Raw genomic sequence first — 6,500 nt, 5'->3', positions numbered from 1 at the left:
CATAAGACAGCACTCTTAGTCATTTAACTGAAGTAGCTTATAAAGTGGCAGGCAAAGTCAGACTCATACACAAACCCATTAATGAAGAATGAAAGTGTATGAAAGCAAATCTCAAACTGAAGAGCATCATCAGCTATGTGTACTACAAATAGAAATTGTACTGTATGCTACAGAAGGAGTGCTCTTGCATTGTTCTAGGTATCATGTCAGCTTTTGTTGACCATAAATTCCCAATTTGTTGTCTATATGGACTTTATTGTCCATAAATTCCCAAATTCCAAAGATTCAGATTATACTTTTTGTTGTTGTTTAAAGTTCATGATAATTCAGAAAGTACTTCATGAGCTGGAAGTGCTCTTTTATCATTAATATACATGCTCATCATCATTTGACAGAACTAGAGAGGAATTCTTTTTATTTAAACTCTTTGGCTGAATTCTAGGTAATTCCCTTATCTAACTGGAACATTTATTAGACCAAGATACTCCAATCTTTGACCATACTGGAGAAACAAGATTTTGATGTATACAAGCAAGTTTGGGACAGGTACCAGTCAAACTACCATCAACAAAGGCTGACACGATGCCTAGAGTAATGCAAGAGCACTCCTTCTGTAGCATACAGTACAATTTCTATTTGTAAAACTTTATATTTTTTTTAGTGCTTCCATGCATGTTCTCACACTTTTTTATCCTCATGGTAACCTTACTGAAGTAGGTGGAATAGATGTTAGTAATCTCCTTGACAGACATAGTTCTGAAAAATAAACTCTAATAAGTACTTCCAAGGTGCCAATTAAGGGGCCCTGGTGGTGCAGTGGTTAAGCAGTTGGCTGCTAACTGAAAGGTCATCAGTTAGAAACCAGGAGCCGCCATGCAAGAGAACAATATGGCAGTCTGCTTCCATAAAGATTTATAGCCTTGAAAATCCTATGGGGGCAGATCTATTCTGTTCTATAGGGTTGCAATAAGTCAGAATTGACTCAGTGGTGATGGGTTTGATCTTCCAGAGTCTGTGCTAGAGATGTAAAAAATGCATATGATGTTTTTAAGAATTTCACTGTCTTAGGCTGGGTTCTCTAGAGAAGCAAAACCAGTGAGATGTGTATATATTCTCCAGGGACTGGTCCCTTCTGACAACATGACCAAAGTAAGAGACGAAATCTGGCCACTCGCACTTCTAAGGAGCATTCTGGCTATACTATCTCCAAGACAGATTTGTTCATTCTTCTAGCAGTCCAAGGAACATTCAATATTGTTTGCCAGCACCACAATTCAAATGCATCAATTCTTCTATGGTCTTTCTTATTTTGTTTAGTTCTCATATGCATATGAGGCAACTGAAAATACCATAGCTTGGGAACAGCACACCTTAGTCTTCAAAGTAACATCTTTGTTTTCTAGCACTTTAAGTAAATCTTTTGGAGGAGAATTGCCCAATACAACACACTATTTAATTTCCTGACTGCTGCTTCCATGGGCATTGATTGTGGATCCAAGTAAAATGAAATCCCTGACAACTTCAAACTTTTCTCCATTTATCATGATGTTGTTTATTTGTCTGGTTATGAGGATTTTTGTTTTCTTTATGTTGAGGTGTAATCATTTAGTCTTTGATCTTTATCAGTGTTTCTTCACTTTCAACAAGCAAGGTTGTGTCATCTGTATATCGCAGGTTGTTAATGAGTCTTCCTCCAATCCTGAGGTCATGTTCTTCTTCATATAGTCCAGCTTTTCGGATTATTTATTCAGCATACAGATTGAATAAGTATTTTGAAAGGATATAACCCTGACACACACCCTTCCTGATTTTCAACCATGCAGTATCCCCTTGTTCTGTTCAAATGGCTGCCTCTTGATCTATGTATAGGTTCCTTATGAGTGCAATTAAGTGTTCTGGAATTCACTTTCTCTGCAGTGTTATCCATAATTTGTTATGATCCACATAGTTAAAATGCCTCTCCATAGTCAATGAAACACAAGTAAACATCTTTATGGTATTTTTTGCTTTCAGCCAAGATCCATGTGACTTCAGCAATGTATGTATGTATGTGTATATATGGGTATGTGTGTAGAGAGATTTATCTCAAGGAAATTATTCACACAGTTATGGAGGCTGACAAGGCCCAAATCCATGGGTCAGGTATCAGGCTGGCGGCTTCTCCAAACTCATGTGGTTGCAGAGGCTGGCAAATACCAAAATTGGTAGGCCAGACAGCAGGCTAATGGCTTACAGGGCTGCAGAAGCTGGAGAATCCTAGAATGACAGATGAAAGCCTATTAGCTCAAGTCCCAAGAACTGGAGGTCAAATGATGATGAGTTGGATGCAGGATCCAAAGCAAAGGAAAGCCTTGTCAGAGCATCCATATACATGGATGCAGGTCACACCCCCAAGGAAACTTCCTTTACATCAGACTAAGGTTGTAACTTGAGTATGGCTGTGACTTGAGTAAGGGTATGACATGAGTTAGGGTGTGATCTTGAGTAAGGGTGGGACTTGAATAAGGGTGGGAATTGAATAAGGGTGGGACTTCAGTCATTTTCTCTTGTAAGGCTGTAACACAAGTTACAACCCACATTAATCCTGTCTCATTCAGATATAGAGGTTAGAATTTATAATGCATAAAATGGAGGATAATTACATCAGATTACAAAATGGAGGACAACTACATAATACTGGGTATCATGGCCTGACCAAGTTCACACATATTTCTGGGGGACACAATTCAATCCATAACATTCCACCCTTTGGCCTCCCAAATTCATGCCCATGCCACATGTAAAACATATTCACCCTATCATTATCATCACAAAGGTCCTAAATCCACTCCAAGTCTAAAATCTCATCTTCTGAATTATCTGAATCAAATATGAGATGCTAGGTGTATTCCATCCTGGGGCAAAACTCCTTTTCATCTGTGCACTTGTGAAATCTAGACAAGAAGTTATCTGTTTCCAAAGCACAATGATGGAACAGCCAAAACGTACACATTTCCATTAAAAATGGGAATGGGCACTAAGTAAGTCCAAAATGAAGCAGAATAATTTACATTAGCCCTCAAGGCTTGAAAATAATCCTTGCTTCTCTGTGACGATCTAGGCAATGGCATTGCCCTCCAGATGCTGGGTTTTGGCCATGCTCTCTGGATTCTGGGTGGAAGCCCCTTGGCCCTGGGCTTCATCTTCATCTTCCAGGCCCATTGGGATGGCATCTATGCTCCCCTAGCTTTGGACATCCTAGTTCATCAGAGTGATGACCCAACATCCTTTGCCCCAGCAGGCCCCATTCTCCTGCCCCTTGGACATGGCAACCCCACTCCCTCAGCTTTCAGCAGCAGCCCTATCCCCCTAGCATACCTTAACAGAAGCTCCACACTTTGGAACTGAGTTGGTGAAGATCCAACTCTGAAACCTAGGGGGCTGTGGCCTCACCATTTGAGATCTAGGAGACTATGGTGCCACCCTTTGAAAACTCAGAGGCCATGGCCCCACCCTTTGAGACCTAGGCAGCTCTGCTTCCCATGTTCCTTTTAACAGTCTTGCTGCTTTCTGAGCTTCTCCAGGGATGGTTCTTTTCTTTCCTTGGAGGACACAGATGTAATGCCTTTGGCCTGTTGTCTGTCTGTAGAATTCCAAGAGGCAGATAGCATTCTCTCCTTTTGGTGTTTCTCTGTCCCCTTTAATCTAAACTGATGGGTTTTCTGCTGTGGTAGCTGGTTAGATCCATTGGTCACAGGCTTAATCTCTTTAACAGAAGACTGTGCAGCCATATCCTTAGTGAACATTCTAGGATACCTGTCCTTAGTTTGTATAATAGAATTTTCCAAATCTTTAAGTTCTGTTTTCATTTTGTACAGTTCATTTTTAACTCTATCTCTTCCCTTTTATATTTTATTATAGACAGCAAAGAGAAACAATGCAGCCCCTTAAAGATGTTACACAGAAACCTCCTCAATTAAATATTCGAGTTCATTATTTACAAGTTCTACCTCCCACCAAACATTTGAACATAATTCAGATAAATTATTTGCTACTGCATAAAAAGCATCACCCTTCTTCCATTGTCCAATCACATGTTCACCATTTTCCTTCAAAGCCTCAACAGAAGCACATTTTAATGTCCATACTTTTAGCAACATTCTGTTGCTGGTGCCAAATGTATTCTCTAAGATGACAGAGAGTTTATAGCTCAGCTCACTTCCTTCTAAGCCCTCACTGGAATTGCACATGGTGTCCATTCTTCAAGACAATCTAAACTTTTACTATTAGGCATCTTAAAACTCTTCCAATCTCTACCCATTACCCAATTCCAAAATCTCTTCCACATTTTAGGTATCTGTTAGAGCAGCACCCTACTTCTCAGTAACCAATTCTTAGTTATCTAATGCTCCTATAACAGAAATACCACAAATGGGTGGCTTTACAAACACATATTTTTCTCAGCATGGAGGCTAGAATTTCAAATTCAGGGCACTGGCTCTAGGGGAAGGTTCTTGTCTTTTTCAATATCTGTGGCTCTAATGTTCTTTGAAGAACTCCATATGTCTTGGGGTCAATTTTCCCTAGGACTAGGAGGTTCTCAGCACAGCAATCCTGGGTCCAAAGGACATGTACTGCTCCTGGCTCTTATTACTTGGTAGTAGTGAGGTCCATCCCTTCTCTACTTCTCTTTCCTTTTATCTCTTGTAAGATAAAATGTGACTCAAGCAAGGGATGACTTGAGTAAGAGTGTGCATTTGAGTAAAGGTGGAACTTGAATAAGAGTGGGACTGGACTCATGCTCTCTTAAATGGCTATGCCTCAGGATATATCTCACACTAATCCTGCCTCATTAATATATAGAGGTTAGGATTCACAGCACAGAAAATGGAGGATAATTACATCAGATCACAAAATGGAAGACAACCACACAATACTGGGAATCATGGCCTAGCCAGGTTGATACATATTTTAGGGGGACATAATTCAATCCAAGACACTCATAATGTCAGGCAGATTACTATAACATGTACAACTGTTGATAACGTTAGTTAGTATGGCACTTAACACACTGTATTAAAAATGCAATGTGAATACAAAGAAAAGCACTTTAATCCTGCCTGAATTAAAAGAAGGGGAAAGGTCAACAAAAGTGGAGAAACTTTAGCTGGGCCAGATAGGTAAATAAGATTTTTTACAGTGTAGGGAAGAGGGAAAAGGCATCCTAGGCAGAAAGACCAGGATAAAAAAAAGAAGTGAAGATGTGTTAGTGTATGATGAAATTTAAGATTGATTAACAGTCCTGTAGTCTCTGTGTGGTCAAGCATAGGGTATATGGCAGGGAGTGATGGGAAATGAAGTTAGAAAGATAGGCTTGGGTTAGATATGGAAGCGCTTGGAATGCAATGCTAAGGAGCATATATTAATAACTACTCTTACTTTTACCGCTTTCTATGTGCCAGGCAATGAGCTATTTGCTTTAAGAATGCCATCTATTTTTTCTTTGCAAGGACTGCATGTGATCAGTACTGTTTCCATCCCATTTTATATTTGGCTCAGAACGTAAGTGGCAGAGCCAGGCTATTAATCAGGTCTAGTTGAGGCCACAATTCACGATCTTTACCATTCTCCTACACTGCCTAACATACTACTCCTTATTGTGAGGTCTCATGAATACTTTCACTATATTCCACTCTGTCAACTCCCTCCTTTGACTGTTTCATATTAAAATGTTCTTTTTTTTAATTTTAAAATGTTCTTGACATAACAAAATGATTTAGAAGCAGCTACTAGTGACTATTTCCTTAATCTACCAGTTCCAACTGGAAGAATGTGTTGAGGAACATTAGGAATCAGTTCAACCCTTAAACTTTAGTATTCCAAGCCCTTTCCAAAGCTGAAGGCACTCTAATGGCATAGTGGTTAAAGCTTTCAAATGCTTACCAGGTGGTCGGCAGTTTGAACCCATGGGAGAAAGATGAGACAGTCTGCTTCCTTAAGGATTTATAGCCTTGAAAACCCTATGGATCAGTTCTACTCTGTCCTACAGAGTCACTATGAGTCAGAGTTGACTTGATGGCAGTGGGTTTGGTTTTTGGTTTTGGTTTGTCAAGGTAACCCACTGACTGTTTCAATAGAAAAAAAGCTTCTGCTACCCCATATCCAATGGGTACATTTTCTAAAGTTATCTGGACAACTCTGTGTAAGGAGATATACTAGGGTTAATTCATTTCTAAACCTTTCTTAGAATTTTATGGAGAGTCATCAAGAACTTCAGAAGAAAAAAAAAGTCACAGCCACCTAACTACTTTCCTAATGAAAGCTTAGCTCTTCCTAGAGAAGAAATTTCCCATTTCTGGGTGTGAGTGTAATTTTCTCTGCTTTGGAGCCATACCCTGTAATCTAGGGAAGCTAACATTTTCTGTTCCATAATATGGTGAGGAGACTGGTGTGATGATTGTCCTCTGCCAGGAGCTTTTTTTTTTTTTTTTTTTTACCATAGGCATACGAGATGTCGAGCA

Source organism: Orycteropus afer, unplaced genomic scaffold (genome assembly GCF_000298275.1).
Source record: "Orycteropus afer afer isolate SDZICR_OR568_19922 unplaced genomic scaffold, OryAfe1.0 scaffold00549, whole genome shotgun sequence".
Classification (NCBI taxonomy): Eukaryota; Metazoa; Chordata; class Mammalia; order Tubulidentata; family Orycteropodidae; genus Orycteropus; species Orycteropus afer.
This window is presented reverse-complemented; position numbering follows the sequence as displayed.